At 37.5% G+C, this 18,793-nt stretch overlaps 1 pseudogene across 1 annotated transcript; it reads right to left on the bottom strand.

Moving 5' to 3' along the window:
* Nucleotides 1–544: 544 nt before the first annotated feature.
* LOC306640368 (protein ZAR1-like) lies at nucleotides 545–1,488 on the bottom strand (annotated as a pseudogene). Its single transcript has one exon. The product of its transcript is annotated as a protein ZAR1-like (transcript).
* Between the last annotated feature and the right edge of the window lie 17,305 nt (nucleotides 1,489–18,793).

Genomic DNA, 18,793 nt, shown 5'->3' with positions numbered 1-18,793 from the left:
CTAATCTACTTGTGTTCAAATCCTGGCTCTACCCCATGACCTTTCTGTGCTTCTATCTGCTCACCTATGAAAAAGGTATAATAGTTCCCACTTAATATGTTGTGATGAGTTACAACAATGCCTGGCCCATTCTAGGTGCTGTTTCAGCATTTACTATAATAATGCATAACTGGAAGCAAGGACATTGCCCTTTAATCATCTCTGTATTTCCAGTGCTTAGAACACCAAGCTTATAAGTTTGTCAAATGAATGACTTTTTCCTCTTCATTGTTCCCTTAACATAAATGATAGTCTTTACCAATTCCAGATGCCATACTAGTTATTTTTACCCTGGGATCACCAATTAATGTGACTCGATGGTCTAGTTCATATGCATTTATTTTATTCTATTCACATTGTACAATTATTACACAACCTATAATACGTACAAAAGTTTAGTCCATTTTCCGAAGCCAAGTCAGAGCCAAGTTGCAAAACAGGAAGACAGCACAGTAAGTTATTAGAGTTCACAAGCCACAGTGCCTTGTCAGATGATGCATTAAAGCTGTATATATTGCCACAGGAGAATTTCTTGTCTTTGCAGCAACCACACAATTTCTGTGGATGAGGCTTCCTTGGATCAATGTGTCTTTTCTTTTGAGGACAGGATCAACGAGACTTTGAACAGGTCTGACATTGGATTGCTTCTACTGGATAAGGGTTAAAACTCTTTTGGCACTTGCAACAGAGTTGTTTGAAATAAACCTTATTAGTTCCAGAAATGCACCATACATAAGCACTTTCCCATCTCGTCTTAGTCTTTACAGAGAAAATAGCCGTATTATGGTTCCAAAAACTGGAAGTTGCTCTTCCGGAGAGGATCTGCAGCTGCAACTCCTGGCACCTACTTGTTCTTTCTTTCCGGGGGACACACGGCATCTTCCTCCCCCAACTCCTCTGGTTGTTGAAATTCCTCCTGCCTGTCATCTTCTAACCTTGGCGTTGTTGGTGGCTGCTGGCTGGCTTCTGCGGGGCCTGAAAGCGCCTTGTTTTCCCCATCTTCCTCATCCTTCCGCAGTCGGATCAATCCCCTGCGGCTGACCACCGGCGAATAGACTCCCCAAGCTGTCGCGGTTTGCCTGTGGCTGGTGTGGTCCCAGGGGGAGCTGCTGCGCAGGGTTGGGGGCCCCAGGGAGCACTACACGGACATGACCCCCGCAGGCTCCCCTGCACGTCCACGTCCCTGGTATTGGCTTTCCACAGTTGCATGCTTATGTTGGGGTTCATCTGGGCAAGAATGGCCTTAAGTTGCACCCTCTTGTAAGGGTCCATGCAGTAGTCCGGGGCATTCACTGGCACCAGCAGCCCTGGCCTAGCCAAGAAAGTAAGGGGACCCATGTTTTGCCTCCAGTCCTACTGTTTGTGCCCTGAAAGTCCCGGCTGGCCCAAAGGCAGTGTGTTTCCATAGCCCTGGTATAAGCCATAGGGAAGGCGGACAAAGCGCTCCATCCACTCGCTAGGTCAGAAATTATTTAAGATGAAATATAGAGAAAAAAATTGAAGATCATAACCAAAGCCTCAGGGCCTGTTAGATTATCTCAAATGGCCAAAAGTGTTCAATTATAATACTAAAAAGGAAGAAAATAAAGAATTTGACACAAAAAATATCTGGAGAAACAAGACTTCCACATTTCCTAAATTTGATTAAAGACAGGGCATGATGAATGGAAAATATGTGAATAACACAAAAGATGAGTTTTCCACTTTGGATATAGCCAAAAGAATTGAAAATAGGAACTTGAAGAGATATCTGCATTCCATGTTCACTACAGCATTATTCATAATAGTCGAGGTAGAATTAATCCAACTATCCATCAACTGATGAGTGAATAAAAGTAACATAGCATGTAATACACACAATAAAATATTATTCAGTCTTAAAAAAGAAGAACATTCTTTTTTGAATGTTTTTTAATTTTTTTAATTATTAATACATGATAGTAGAATGCCCTTTAATACAGCATATATAATGGAGTATAATTTCTCATTCTTCTGGTTATAAATGATATAGATTCCAAAAGGTCACATAATTGCATATCTACATGGGGGTAATAATGTCTGACTCATTCTACTACCCTTCTAATCCCATACCCATTCTCCTCCCTTCACTCCCCTCTACCTAATCTAAAGTAACTCTATTTACCCTAGCTCACCCCCATTGTGAATTAGCATACGCATATCAGAGAAAACATTTGGCTTTTGGTTTTTTGGGATTGGCTTGTTTTACATAGTATGATATTCTCCAGCTCCATCCATTTCCTGTCAAATGCCATAATTTCATTCTTCTTTAAGGTTTAGTAATCTGTTGTGTATGTATACTACAGTTTCTTTATCCATTAATCTGTTGAAGGATATCTAGGTTGGTTCCATAGTTCAGCTATTGTGAAATGAGCTGCTATAAACATGGATATGGCTGAGCCATTGTAGTATTCTAATTTTAAATCCTTTGGGTATAAACCTAGGAGTAGGATGACTGGGTTAAATGGTGGTTCCATTCCAAGTTTTCTGAGGAATCTCCATACTGCTTTCCATACTGTTACACCAATTTTTAGTCCCACCAGCAGTGTATATGTACCTTTCCCCCCACATCCTTGCCAATATTTTTGTTGCTTGTATTCTTGATCATTGCCATTCTGATTGGAGTGAGATGGAATCTCAGCATAGTTTTGATTTACATTTCTCTAATTGCTAGAGATGATGAACATTTTTTCATACATTTGTTGATCTATTGTATTTCTTATTCTGTGATGTGTCTGTTCAGTTCCTTTTCCCATTTATTGATTAGATTTTTTTTTTGGTGTTGTTTTTTGAGTTTTTTCATATATCCTGGTGTTATGGGCCAGACTACATGTGCAATGACCAGACTCCATTTTACGCTGAGACTCCATGTCATGTAAGAAATGCTTCTTCCATGAGAAAACTCTACCTTTGCCATCCTGATCCTGCTTAGTACACCTTGCTTAGGAATGCAAACATTTCTTTTCTTCTTATACAATGTAAAATTGTTCTCTTTTTGGTTCCCATTTTTCTTGGACAATGTACCCTGTCAGAATGTTTGTCTAGACGTTAGTAACCATTCTTTAACTTGTACTTCCACAGACTTAAAAGAAGGGGATTCTGACATGTGTTACAACACAGACGAATCTTACGTCAAATGACATAAGCTGGTCAGAATATGGCACGACTCCACTTTTATGAGGTACCTAAAGTAGATAAACTCTAAGAAACTAGAATGGTGGTCACCAGGACCTTAGTGTGGAGAAAGGGGAGTGTTATTTAATAGGCATGCAGTTTCAGTTTGTAAGATAAAAGAGATTTAGAGATATGTTATAAAACAATGTGCATATAGTAAGTATTAGTGTGCCATACACTTTAAAAACAGTTAAGATGGCAAATTATAGGTTGCATACTTTTGAACGATAAAAAGTTATTTTTTATTTATGTAATTTTCTCTCAACTTATTTAGAAACCATGAAACTGGTTAAACAAAAATTATAATATCTTATCATGGAATTTATAATATTCATAGATGCTTTATGTCTAACAACTATAACAAAGAATGGGTGATATGAACCCACATGTTTCAAAATTTCTGTATTTTCCATGTAATGGTACATTATTAATTATTAGCAGGCAGTGGAAGGCTAGGGATGTAGACTGTAATCAGGAAACTCCTGGTCATGTCATCACTAATAATGCAAGGAAATATAGCTAAGAAAATCAATAGGTAAGTTAAAATCTAAGTTGTAATAAGTAAATGTAAATAAAATCCAGCAGAATAAGCATAGACTGTAAAAAAAAAAAAAACAGAGGAGATAAGTAAAAAAAAATATATAATAGCCAAACTCAGACTTATCAATAATTATATAAAATCTTAATGACATAACACTCCAATTAAGAGGTGATTGTTAGATGTCTTAAACACAAATTAAACAAGAGCCAACAGTATGTTTCAGTATGTTTCTAAAGAACATATTTAGAATATGAAGACAGGTTGACATAAACTGATGAAAAAAGATATGCTATTTAAACAGTAAACTTAAGAAATCCAACAAGGTATAGAAAGGATAATATATCATGATAAAGTAGGTTTTTCCCCCCTGGGAATGCAGATCTTGTTTGATATCTAAATAGTAAAAATGTAATTCACCATATAAATCAAAAAATGATTCAAAAGACAAAGTATTTGAAAAAATTCAATACTCTTTTATAATACAAACTCTCAAAAAGGGAATGTCCTTATTGGATTCAGAACATCTATGAAAAATACACAGCTATCATACTCAGTATGGAAAGTTTCACTATTTTCAATATTGAAAGACTCACTTTGGAACTCGGACAACTGGGAGCGTCGGAGAGGAGTCCGCTCAGCACAGCGCTGGGACTCGGAGCAACCACTGGGGCTCCGGCAGCTGCCCAGGGGAGGAGCTGCGAGGACAGCTGTGTGGACTCAGAACACCGGGGCCTGCCCTGAGTAGGAGGAGGAGTAGGAGCGTGGCCGCTTGGATTCGGAGTGACTATACCAGAGCTACAGGTGGTTGCCAGAGGAGGAGCTGCGCAGCGAGCTGTTTGGACTCAGAGCAACCGCTTCTGAACACCAGGGCCTGCCCTGAGGAGGAGGAAGAGGAAGAGGAGGAGCGCGGCCGCTTGGATTCGGAGTGACTGCACCAGAGATACAGGCGGTTGCCAGAGGAGGGGCTGCGTGGCGAGCTATTTGGACTCAGACCATTACTGAACACCGGGGCCTGCCCTGAGGAGTAGGAGGAGAAGGAGGAGGAGTGCGGCAGGTCGTTTGAACTCGCAGTGACTGCATTAGAGCTCCAGGCGGCTGCTCAGAGGAGGAGGCGATTGGTGAGTTGTTTGGACTTAAAGCCACCGCTGCTGAACACAGGGGAGCTGCCTGGAGGAGAAGCGTGGTGGGTCACTTGGTCTCGAGTGGCCGCACCAGAGCTCCGGGCGGTTGCCCAGAGGACGCGTGCAGCGATCACGTGGATTCAGAGCCACTCAGAGTGACCGCTCCTGAACACCCGGGGGGTTCCGTGGAGGAGGAGGAGGAACAGGGAGGGTCACTTCGACTCGGAGTGATTGATTGCCCAGGGCTACGGGTGGTTGGTGGGAGGAGGCACGCAGTGAGTTCCTTGGACTCCTAGTGACCGCACCGGAATACTGGGCGGCTGTCTGGAGGAAGAGGTGTGTGGCGGGTCTCTGGGACTCAGAGCGATTGTACGGGGACCCAGGTGGCTGCTCAGAGGAGGGGCCGCATAGCCAGGCGATTAGGTGCAGAGCAGGGTCCCAGGATCTAGGAGGCTTCTAGGTGGAAGAGCCGTAAAGAGACAGGCTTAGGGGCGGAGAGAAGGTTCCAGGACTGCGGGCAGATTCTCTGAGGAGGGGCAGCCTAAGGAGATTCATCTGCAAAGGGTGAGGCTCCCAGGCCCAGGAGGTAGGCCAGGCCCCTGGGAACTTTGCAGAGGAAGGCAGCCCAGCCCAGGTGGTAGCTGTAAATTGAGGGGAACCTCTAGGAGGGAACTGACCAGCAAGACCTCCCCACCAGGTGAGTCTTCCCTGCCGGGTGAGGTTTCCCCACAAGGACGGTAAAACCAGAGACACAGGCCCAAACAGGCCTTGCCTCAGCCTGCAGCCTAGTTCCCCTTTGGATGACCATTGGTCAACAAGTGGAGGCACCTCTGCCCACTAGCAGGGAATATACCCCACCTGAAGGCCACCACTCCTAGAGAGGCAGCTTCCTTGTGGAGCACCGCATTATCAACTTCCTCCAAGACTTCAGCCTACTGAAGGCTAAGAGGGGATATATATAGAAATCTTCAGGGACATTGTAAGTCAATAGAGGAAATCTGCAATATCTCAGCGGTCCACTGATACCTGAACAATATGAGAAAACAAGAAAAGAAAATGCTGCAAACAAATCTAGATGTTACATCAATAAAACCCAATGACAGCATGGCAGAAGAAATGACAGAAAAGGAGTTCAGAATGTACATAATTAAAATGATCAGAGAAGCAAACGATGAGATGAAAGAGCAAATGCACGCACTGAATGATGAGGTGAAAGAGCAAATGCACGCACTGAATGATGAGATGAAAGAGCAAATGCAGGCACTGAATGATCACACCAGTCGACAGTTAAAAGAGCAAATACAGGAAGCAAAAGATCATTTCAATAATGAGTTAGAGATATTGAAAAAAAAACCAAACAGAAATCCTTGATATGAAGGAAATAATAAACCAAATTAAGAACTCCATAGAAAGCATATGCAGTAGGATAGAACACCTGGAAGACAGAACCTCAGACATTGAAGACAAAATGTTTAACATTGAAAACAAAGTTGAACAAACAGAGAAGATGGTAAGAAATCATGAACAGAATCTACAAGAACTATGGGACATCATGAAAAGGCCAAATTTAAGAATTATCGGGATTGAGGAAGGCCTAGAGAAACAAACCAAAGGATGAACAATCTATTCAATGAAATAATATCAGAAAATTTCCCAAATCTGAAGAATGAAATGGAAAATCAAGTTCAAGAGGCTTATAGGACTCCAAATACACAAAATTACAACAGACCCACGCCAAGGCACATCATAATGAAAATACCTAACATACAAAATAAAGACAGAATTTTAAAGGCTGTGAGAGAAAAGAACCAAATTACATTCAGGGGGAAACCAATACGGATATCAGCAGATTTTTCAATCCAGACCCTAAAAGCTAGAAAGGCCTGGAACAACATTTTTCAAGCCCTGAAAGAAAATGGATGCCAACCAAGAATCTTATACCCAGCAAAACTTACCTTCAAATTTGACGATGAAATAAAATCCTTCCATGATAAACAAAAGCTAAAAGAATTTACAAAAAGAAAGCCAGCATTACAGAACATTCTCAGCAAAATATTCCATGAGGAAGAGATGAAAAACAAAGAAGCAAATCAGCAAAGGGAGGAATTATCCTAAAGGAATTGTCAAATAAAGGAGGAAACAAGTTGTGTCAAACAAATAAATAAATAAAATTTAAAAAATGAACCAAATGACCGGGAAACCAAATCATATCTCAATAATAACCCTGAATGTTAATGGCCTGAATTCATCAATCAAAAGACATAGACTGGCAGATTAGATTAAAAAGAAAGATCCAACAATATGTTGCCTACAAGAGACTCACCTCATAGAAAAAGATACCCACAGACTAAAGGTGAAAGGATGGGGAAAAACATACCATGCACATGGACTCAGCAAAAAAGCTGGAGTATCCATCCTCATTTCAGATAATGTGGACTTCAAGCCAAAGTTAGTCAGAAGGGATAAAGAAGGTCATTTCATACTGCTTAAGGGAAGCATAAATCAGCAAGACATAACAATCATAAACATCTATGCCCCAAACAGTGGCTCATCCATTTATGTCAAACAAATCCTTCTTAATTTCAGAAACCAAATAGATCGTCACACAATAATACTAGGCGATTTTAACACGCCTCTCTCACCACTGGACAGATCTTCCAGACAAAAATTGAACAAAGAAACCATAGATCTCAATAACACAATCAATAATTTAGACTTAATGGACATTTATAGAATATACCATCCAACCAAGAGTGAATACACTTTCTTCTCAGCAGCACATGGATCCTTCTCTAAAATAGACCATATATTATGCCACAAAGCTAATGTTAGCAAATACAAGAAGATAGAGACACTACCTTGTATTCTATCAGATCATAATGGATTGAAGTTAGAAATAAATGAAAGAGTAAAACACAGAAACTATTCCAACATCTGGAGATTAAACAATATGCTATTATATGATGGAATGGATAACAGAAGATATTAGGAAGGAAATTAAAAAATTCTTAGAGGTAAATGAGAACAAAGAAACATCATATCAAAATCTCTGGGACACTATGAAAGCAGTACTTAGAGGGAAATTTATTTCATGGAGCGCATTTAATAAAAGAAGTAAAACTCAACAAATAAACGACCTAACACTACAGCTCAAAGCCCTAGAAGAAGAACAGACCAGCACCAAAAGTAGTAGAAGACAGGAAATAGTTAAACTCAGAGCTGAAATCAACGAAATTGAAACAAAAGAAACAATACAAAAAATTGACAAAATAAATAGTTGGTTCTTCGAAAAAATAAACAAAATTGATAAACCTTTAGCCACACTAACAAAGAGAAGACGAGAGAAAACCCAAATCACTAAAATTCGGAATGAACAAGGAAATATCACAACAGACAGGATTGAAATACAAAACATAATTAGAAGCTATTTTGAAAATCTATACTCCAACAAAATAGAAAGTTTCGAAGACATCAACAGGTTTCTAGAGACATATAAATTGCCTAAACTGAACAAGGAGGACATAAACAATTTAAATAGACCAATTTCAAGTACTGAAATAGAAGAAGTCATCAAAAGCCTACCAACAAAGAAAAGTCCGGGACCAGATGAGTTCTCAGCCGAGTTCTACAAAACCTTTAAAGAAGAGCTCATTCCAATACTTCTCAAAGTATTCCATAAAATAGAAGAGGAGGGAACCCTCCCAAACTCATTCTATGAAGCCAATATCACCCTGATACCTAAACCAGACAGAGACTCATCAAGGAAAGAAAATTTCAGACCAATATCTTTAATGAACATCGACGCAAAAATTCTCAACAACATTTTAGCAAATCGCATACAAAAACATATTAAAAAGATAGTGCACCATGATCAAGTGGGTTTCATCCCAGGGATGCAAGGTTGGTTCAACATCAGGAAATCAATAAACGTAATTCACCATATCAATAGACTTAAAGTCAAGAATCACGTGATTATTTCAATAGATGCAGAAAAAGCATTTGATAAAATACAGCACCCCTTCATGCTCAAAACACTAGAAAAAATAGGGATAGTGGGAACATTCCTTAACATTGTAAAGGCCATTTATGCTAAGCCCATGGCTAATATCATTCTAAATGGTGAAAAACTGAAAGCATTCCCCCTAAAAACTGGAACAAGGCAGGGATGCCCTCTTTCACCACTTCTATTCAACATTGTTCTTGAGACTCTAGCCCGAGCAATTAGACAAACCAAATAAATTAAAGGGATACGAATTGGAAAAGAAGAACTCAAACTATCCCTGTTCGCTGATGACATGATTATATATTTAGAGGAACCTGGAAATTCCACCAGAAAACTTTTGGAACCCATAAGTGAATTCAGTAAAGTAGCAGGATACAAGATCAATGCTCATAAATCCAACGCATTTTTATACATAAGTGATGAATCTTCAGAAAGAGAAATTAGGAAAACTACCCCATTCACAATAGCATCGAAAAAAATAAAATACTTGGGAATCAATCTCACAAAAGAGGTGAAAGACCTCTACAATGAGAACTATACAACACTAAAGAAAGAAATTAAAGAACACCTTAGAAGATGGAAAGATCTTCCATGTTCTTGGATAGGAAGAATTAATATTGTCAAAATGGCCATACTACCTACAGTGCTATACAAATTTAATGCAATTCCAATTAAAATCCGAATGACGTACCTTACAGAAATAGAGCAAGCAATTATGAAATTCATCTGGAAGAATAAGAAACCCAGAATAGCTAAAGCAATCCTTAGCAGGAAGAGTGAAACAGGGGGTATTGCAATACCAGATCTTCAACTCTACTACAAAGCAATAGTAACAAAAACGGCATGGTATTGGTACCAAAATAGAAAGGTAGATCAATGGTACAGAATAGAGGACACGGACACAAACCCAAATACATACAATTTTCTCATACTAGACAAAGGTGCCAAAAATATGCAATGGAGAAAAGATAGCCTCTTCAACAAATGGTGCTGGGAGAATTGGAAATCCATATGCAACAGAATGAAACTAAACCCATATCTCTCACCATGCACGAAACTAAACTCAAAATGGATTAAGGACCTCGGAATCAGACCAGAGACCCTGCAGATTATAGAAGAAAAAGTAGGTCCAAATCTTCACCTTGTTGGTCTAGGACCAGACTTCCTTAACAGGACTCCCATAGCACAAGAAATAAAAGCTAGAATCAACCACTGGGATAGATTCAAACTAAAAAGCTTTCTCTCAGCAAAGGAAACTATCAGCAATGCGAAGAAAGAGCCTACAGAGTGGGAGAATATCTTTGCCAATCATACTTCAGATAGAGCACTAATCTCCAGAATCTATAAAGAACTCAAAAAACTCTACTCCATGAATTCAAATAATCCAGTCGACAAATGGGCTAAGGAAATGAATAGACACTTCACAGAAGATCTACAAGCAATCAACAAACATATGGAAAAATGTTCAACATCTCTACTAATAAGAGAAATGCAAATCAAAACCACCCTAAGATTCCATCTCAGCCCAATTAGAATGGCGATCATCAAGAATACGAGCAACAACAGGTGTTGGCGAGGATGTGGGGAGAAAGGTACACTCATACATTGCTGGTAGGGCTGCAAATTAGTGCAGCCACTCTGGAAAGCAGTGTGGAGATTCCTTAGAAAACTTGGAATGGACCCTCCATTTGACCCAGCTATCCCACTCCTTGGCCTATACCCAAAGGACTTAAAATCAGCATACTACAGAGATACAGCCACATCAATGTTCATAGCTGCTCAATTCACAATAGCCAGACTGTGGAACCAACCTAGATGCTCTTCAATTGATGAGTGGATAAAGAAGCTGTGGTATATATATACAATGGAATATTACTCAGCCATAAAGAATGATAAAATTATGGCATTTGCAGGCAAATGGATGAAATTGGAGAATATCATGCTAAGTGAGATAAGCCAATCTCAAAAAGCCAAAGGTCGAATGATATCGCTAATAAGTGGAGGATGACACATAATGGGGGGGAGGGAAGGGTTAGTGTTAGGGTTAGAGTTAGGGTTAGGGAGGGGGGCAAGTATGGAGGAAGGAAGTACTGTATAGAGGGTAAAGAGGGGTGGGAGGGGTGGGGGGAAGGGAAAAATAACAGAATGAATCAAACAACATTACTCTATGTAAATTTATGATTATACAAATGGTATGCCTTTATGCCATGTACAATCTGAGAAACAACATGTATCCCATTTGTTTACAATAAAAAAAAAAAAAGACTCACTTTGAAAGCCAAGCTCAGGAATAAGGCAAGTATAGCTGTGCTGCCCATTTCCATTTAACATGTTAAAATGTAAGTTCTTGGTATATAATATTCCTAGGTGTAATAATAAGACAATGAACAGAAATAAGTAAACATCATGGATAGCCATAAGTAAATATTTTCTTATTTGTACATGACATAATCATATCTGTAGAAAACATTAAAGAATCTGCAAAAAAGTAACTAAAAGTGAGTATATTTCACAAAGTCTCAGGATTTAAGGTCAATATAAAAAAGATGAAGTATAGTTCTATATATTAACAATGAATAATTAGAAAACAAAAAGTAACTCAAATTGCAATAAATATTAAAAAATATTTAAGAATAGGGCTGGGATTGTGGTTCAGTGGTAGAGTGCTTGCCTAGCAAGTGTGAGGCACTGGATTGAATCCTCAGTACCACAAAAAAAAAAAAAAAAAATTATTGTATCCATCTATAGTGCTTAAAAAAAGCATATTATTAAAAAACTACTAATTAATAAATTCAACAAAGGTGCTCAATGCTCTATGGACAAAACATTGCAAAGGGGGACCAAAGAAGAATAAAGGTAGTGTTATATCACTTCCATGGACCGGAAAACTCACTATTGTTATGAAGGTGATCCTCCACAAATCAATCTATCGACTCAATGTGATCACAACTAAAATCCTAACAGACTTAAAAAAAGAGAAACTAACAAGCTTATTTTGAAACTTAGATAAAACGCCTAATACAGTACAAAAATTTTGACGAGGAATAGCAAATTTGAGGAACTATTTTACTTGATTTCTAGATTTACTATAAAGTTACAGTAACCAAGGGGACACATTTAGATCAATGAAAAGAAGAACATCCAACATTAGAAATTATTTTTGTGGTCAGTTAATGTCAACAATAACAAAAAGGTAATTTAGTGGGAGGAACGATACTATAATAATTGGATATTTATATGGAAGAGAATAAACCTCAGCTTGTAACTCACAATTTTTGTGAAAATTAATTGAAATGAAACATTGTTCTAAATGTGAGAGGTAAAACTTCAAGATTTCCATAAGAAATTGTAGGAGAAATTCATCATATCAGTTTAAACCAGAATTTCCCAGACATAAATTATAAGAGAAAAAAGAGATAAATACATATCAGGATGATGATGATGATGGTGGTCGTGGTGTTGATGATGATGGAGGTCTCACTAAATTGCTCAGATTGGCCTCTAACTGGTGACCCACCTGCCTCAGCCTCCAGGTGTGCATCATGATGTGCATCATGATGACTAGCTTCCATTGATTATTATGACCACCCTTGTCTCTTAAATTAGGAGATTTAGGATTCCCTTCAGGTGCAAGTGAGCCATGCAAGAGGAAAGAAGTAGATTTGTGGGATAAGAGGCCTCTAATTGTTAGCCACTCAAACCTCTGAAGAGCAGCCCTCTTACTGACCTGAAGTCAAAGCACTCTCAGTATCCTATCAGTTTAGAACATCTTTAGGAAAAGAGTCAAGGATCCTCAGGCAGTGACAAAAGACTGTAACATGAAAAAAGATTTAGATGGAACAGTATTGTGAGGCAGTTGCTTTACCACATGGCTCCGTTTTTGTTGTGGGTCCCTCTAACTAACATACTTCTGGAAAAAAGAAAAAGTCTGTTTCTAGGATTTTGATAGAAAAAATTTGGATATGATTATAATTTAAGCTGAACTTTCTCACATTTTTTTTTGTCCCTTCTTTATTATTCTTCAAAGTACATGCTTCAGAAAACTTTTTAAACAGTGGGCTACAAGTCTGAAGTAGGCAATGGCAGCAATTTCCTGAAGCAGAACTTGAGAAAATGACAGGGACATTAGCAGCGAGGGAAGTTCATAGCTATGAATTGGACCATCTGATCCAGGGGTCACTACAAGTTCATACCCTTGAGGGGGGCCTGTGTGGCGCGATAGCAAGACACCCGAAAGCATATGCTCTGCCAATGCATGTGCGAGAGACATGATCCTGCTGAGTGTGGTGGGCCTGCAGAGCCATTGGGATGGAAACACAGGGCAGGCAGAAAGGGGAAATGATAGCCTTAGGCAGCTGGCCCTGAGCTGAGGATGTCTATGGCTCAAATCTTGGGAGTATTGATACCAAGAACAGAAGATGGTTCTCTAAATAACTGCAGGATATGGGCCAGGACATTGATAATTACAGGGATGCTTGGACTTCAGCTGGTGATGATGCCAGGCTGTGGCTTTTTGTTGCCCTCTCATTAATAAGGTGCAGTGGAGAGAGGGAGGCCTATGAGGCCGGGTCACCCATTTAATTGGTGTTGGATTTAGCTTGAATTTGCCAAAATGCACTGAAGGCCTTCATTTTGTTGTTTGGGGTGGAATGGAGATTTAAGACTTGACTAAGATTATAACTATCATAATAGTATTTATAATAGATTTAACTCTCATTCCTTATTCATTCCCACAAATTGTATTACATTTTCATTTGGTTCCACATCATCTGTCTTTTTCTAAAATGTCTCAATGACTTAAAATTCCTTTTGATATCCCCAAAGTTCTTTAGAAAATTTAGAAAATGCATGAAATCATAGAACAATAGAAAGATGAACTTTGAAATTTGGAGATTAAAAATTACTATAGGAGACACTGATATGCTAATTTTTTGCTATGTGTCTTTGGGAAAGTTATATGGGCATTATTATCTGTAAAATGAGAAAATGGACCTTTGTGACTCCAACTATTAAACTTCAGTGTACTGCTCATGTTGGAGATAAGAATGCCTTTGAAAATCATCATAGAAACACACTGGGTCTCATGCTTAACTGTTTATTAATGGCTAATGGCAACTGTTAATAGTGTTTCATTACTTGTTTGCCATTGAAGTTACTTAGAACTAATCAGCCAATTCCAGTCTTGAAGGCATCATTTTCAACAATATGAATCAGTGCACCTGTGGCAGTATCTTCCTCCACAGGGACATATTCCTTGGTTGCCACCAATGAAATATTTAGTAACTGAGCATCCACTAGTCCAGGAACAGTCCATGCCCAACCTATCAACGAGGGTGATGATCTCTTCACCCCACAATGAGTTGTCAGTCTCTTGTCCCTATCTCACCATATTTTTGAATAGATCACATGTGTTACCACTTGATGTGGTTCAGGTCCACTGAAAATTAGATATCAAGACAAGATCAGATGTGCCACCTGACAGGGAAAATGAGGAGGAAGCTAAGAGCGCCATCTGACTGGCAATGCTGATACCAAGGCTGTCAGAGAAATCTTAAGCCAAATTTCATGGGAAGAGTTTTGCGTGTGGCAGGAACAGACTTTCTTTACTATCTCCACTCCTTTCAGTTATGGTCTGGGAGTAGCCTGTGGGAAGCATGGCCTCAATGCAAATGTGGCAACTGATTTCAGATTACACTAGCAGGCGGATCACTTATTCATACTTGTTGGAGTTGTGTATCTGAGAAGTACATTTGTATGGTCACCAAAAAGAACTTAAATATAAAATATTCATGTTTGTTTCTTTTAAAAATTCCTAAAAAGATAATTTGGTTCAAAGTGAAAACTATTAGAGCCCCCTATGGATGTTTATGACAGGGTGAAAGAAAATATATAACAATGGCACAGAAGATGAAGGGAAAATGGAAGTAAACTCTTGCAAGTTTCTTAATATTATGCATAAAGTGTTAAAATATTTCAAGATGGATTTTGATAAGATAAAGTTGCATATTCTCAATACCATTAGCAACCACTGATAATATAGTTAGTAAACCAAGAGAAGAGATAAAACAAAATACTAAAAGGTATACAGATAATCTGAAGGAAGTTAGGAAAAGAGAAGAAAAAAGTAACAAAGATCAGATTAGATGGTATGAATAGGAAACAAACAGCAAGATAAATCATGCTAAATGACTACATTAAATATAAATAGTCCAAACATGTCAATTAAGAGAGAAAAAGTTACACTGGGTAAAGGAAGAAATCAGATCTTGACTATCTGCAATTTAAATGAGTCACACATTAAATATAAAGACAGATTTTTTTTTCTTAAAAATTATGGAAAACAGTATGGAAATTAAACTAAAAATAAAACTAGCATATGATCCAGCAATTCCACTACTGGGTATATATCCAAAGAAAATGAAATTATTATATCAAAGAGATATATGCACTCTCATGTTTATTACAGATCTTTTACAATAGCCAAGATACAGAATTATCCAAGCGATCCATCAATTGATGAATAGATAAGGGAGATGTGGTGCATACGTATAATGGAATATTATTCATCCATAAAAAGAATGAAATCCTGTGGTAACGTGGATGGGACTGAAGGTCATTACACTAAACGAGATGAGTTTAGGCACAGAAAAACGAATATCACGTTCTCACTAATTTTGTCGTAACTAAAAAGTCAATCTCATAGAAGAACAGAGTGGAGCAGTGTTATCACTGGAGACTGGGAAAGGCAGAGAGGAAGGATGACAGAAGGAAGTTAGATAAGGATCCCAAAAAACAGTCAAACATGAGAAACTAAGTCTGGTTTCCTACGGTTTAATAGGGTAACTATTGCCTACAACGATGTATGATATATTTTAATATATCTAGAAGAGTACAAAAGTTCCCAGTACACAAAAATGGATTAATGTTTGAGGTGATGGAAGGGTTTATTACCCTGATTTGATTATTATATATTGTATACATGTATAAAATTGTCATACTGTATACCACAAATATGTACGAATATTATGTCTGAACTTAAAAGAATAAAAGTTAAAAGAAGGATGGGGAAAGTCTCGCTGTGCAAGAACTAAAAAGAAATATGGAATAGTTATATTAATTTATGACACAGACTTTAAGACTTGGGATATTAAGGAAGATATTAGGGATATTTCATAACTCAAGTATGTAATAAAAATACATGGTGATTCTGCATGTACAACTATCTAATAACTGAACTTCAAGCATTTAAAGCATATATTGAAAGAACTGAAAGGAGATATGGAAAACTACATTTTAGGTTGGAGATGTGACCACTTCTCTTTTAGTAATTGATAGAACCCATAGACAGAAAATCATTATGGACATAGAAGATAATACTGTCAACTTAGGTGAACAAAGTGACATTTATAGAACATCTCACAACAATAGAATACAGATTTTTTTTCAAGTGAACATGGAAAATTCACCAAAATAGACCATATGCTGGAACATTAAACAAGTTTCAATAAATTTGAAAGTACTGAAACATACAAAATATGTTCTCTTACTACTGTGGAATTAAATTAAAAACTAAGAACAGATCTCTACAAAATCTCCACATACTTAAAAACTAAATGACACACTTCTCAATACCCACTTGTTGAAAAGAAACTACAAGGGAAATTAGAAAATATTTCTGAACTAAATAAAAAGAAAAAAATACTGTTCACTGTATGATTCTGTAATGAAACACGTAAATATAAGTGCAAATATTTTATAGAAGAAAAGTCTAAATTCAATAACCAATAATCCTCACCCTAAAATCTAAAGGTAGAAGATCAAATGAACCCAAAGTAAATAGGAAGAAAGAAATGATAAAGATGGAGGTATAAATTAATGAAATAGAAGATCAACAATTAATAGAGAAAAGTGAATGAAAATAATATGTAGACCTTTTAAGAAATCAAAAAAATTGATAGAAGTCTAGCTAGGCTGATCAAGAAAAAGATCTGAAACAAAAAGTAATAATATCAACAATAAGGACTGAGGAGGCAGCTCAGTGGTATAGTACTTGTCTAGCATGCACGAAGCCCTGGGTTCTAATCCCCAGCACTGAAAAAACAAAAACAATGAAAGTGGGTTAATCACTAAAGGTCCTGTAGACATTTAAAAAATAAATAAATATTATGAATAACTGTATGCCGATAAAGTTGTTGACTCTCAGGATTCTACTTGCAGGTCAGGGAAGCTGACCCTCCCCAGGTGTAACACATTCTCTGCTGGGGTGCAGCCTTCCTAGGCTTACTCCTTGAGAGTAGTCACATACACCTGTTGATTTCCTGGCTGTCTTCTGCTGGTCACTTGAGGCGCCGGACTCAAAGGTGAGTTTTTTCTTTTGTTCACCTCCTTGAGAGGCAGTGATCCTCCTGCTTGAGTCCAGAGCCACAGAACACTGGAAACGCAGCCTTCCTGTAGTTCACGATCTTAAGTCCCCCCCCCACTCCCACCTTTTTATCTTCTTGCTGTGTTCTTGCATTTTTTAACAATGTATTGATTTTAAAATTAGAGAAATCTCACTTGAGGGGGGAAACTAAAATGAACAAACAAACAAAAACAAAAAGAAAAACAAAAAAACTAAAAAGAAAAAAGTTGCCAACTTAGAGAAATTGGAAAGTCAAAAAATTTTTTTATTTTATTTGTTTTAATTAGTTGTACATGACAGTAGAATGCACTTATACATTTTGATAGATCATACATAGAGTGTAATCTCTCATTTTTCTGATTATACATATTGCAGGATCACATTGGTCATATAGACATACATGTACATGAGATAATATCTGTTTCACTTTTAAATATTCAAATCAATAAAAGTTACAAAAGAAATAGAAACCCTAAATAGTCCTTAACCTATTTATGAAATGGAATTCATTCTTAAACTTCTTCAAATGTCCTCAATGTTGAATTCTTTCAAACATTTCATGCAAAAATATACAAAAAATGATATGAAAGAAGAAAAGTGCGAGAGTACCATTTATTCAAAATCACTTTCCATTCTTCTTATTTCCCTTGAGTGTACAGAAATATTACTCTTAAAATTATTTTGTTTTGGGGGGAAGGGAAACTTCTGTGAATTTTATGGATTTCAGAAGTATTTACTAAAGTCAAATTTTATGCCCCAAACATATATCAAAGTGTGCTATCCCCTGGCTTTCAGATACAAATGCTGTCTCAACCATGTCTGAGAACTCCCAAGTTTACCTAGCAAACAAATTATTGAGTTGGAATTTGATTCCTGGTCATTTGTCTTCAAATCTTGCCCTAATCATATGCATTTGGCTTCTCTGACATTTTTGTTGTTTATTTTCTTGCTCCCATTTTGGAAAGTTTTAGTCTTTAATCATTGGCTCTTTTATCTTTTAATATTTCTGTTTGGAACAATCCTGATTCTTTTGTGATCACCTATGTTTAGCTATTGCCTTGATTTGCATATTGACCCCTCTTCTTCTAATCTCTGATTCTCCATGAACTACTTTTATGTATCGTTTCCTTTTAAAGGTTTTTGACAGCATTTTATAAACCAGACTTAAATCCAACACCCCACTTTTTTTTAATTTTGCCATCTACTCATGGTTCCCTGGACTCAAAATTTTATTCAGATTAGATTTGTACTTTCTTCTCTTTCTTCTCCAAATCACACAGACACTAATCCCTTTTCTTTCGTATTCTCTCTTGACAGTGTTTTCACTTAACTATTTGTACTACTTGTGAAAACTTAATTATCTTCCTTCCTTTAGCCTTCCCCTATTTAGTGGATTCTGCATGCCACTGCTGTCTAAAATAGTCCTTTCATCCAAAAACATAGCTTGAGTAAAAACAATAACCTAAAATTTTTATAACCTCTATGTTGTATATTAT

This window comes from Sciurus vulgaris (assembly GCF_902686455.1).
Source record: "Sciurus vulgaris genome assembly, chromosome: 11".
In the NCBI taxonomy this organism is placed as follows: Eukaryota; Metazoa; Chordata; class Mammalia; order Rodentia; family Sciuridae; genus Sciurus; species Sciurus vulgaris.
This window is presented reverse-complemented; position numbering and strand designations above follow the sequence as displayed.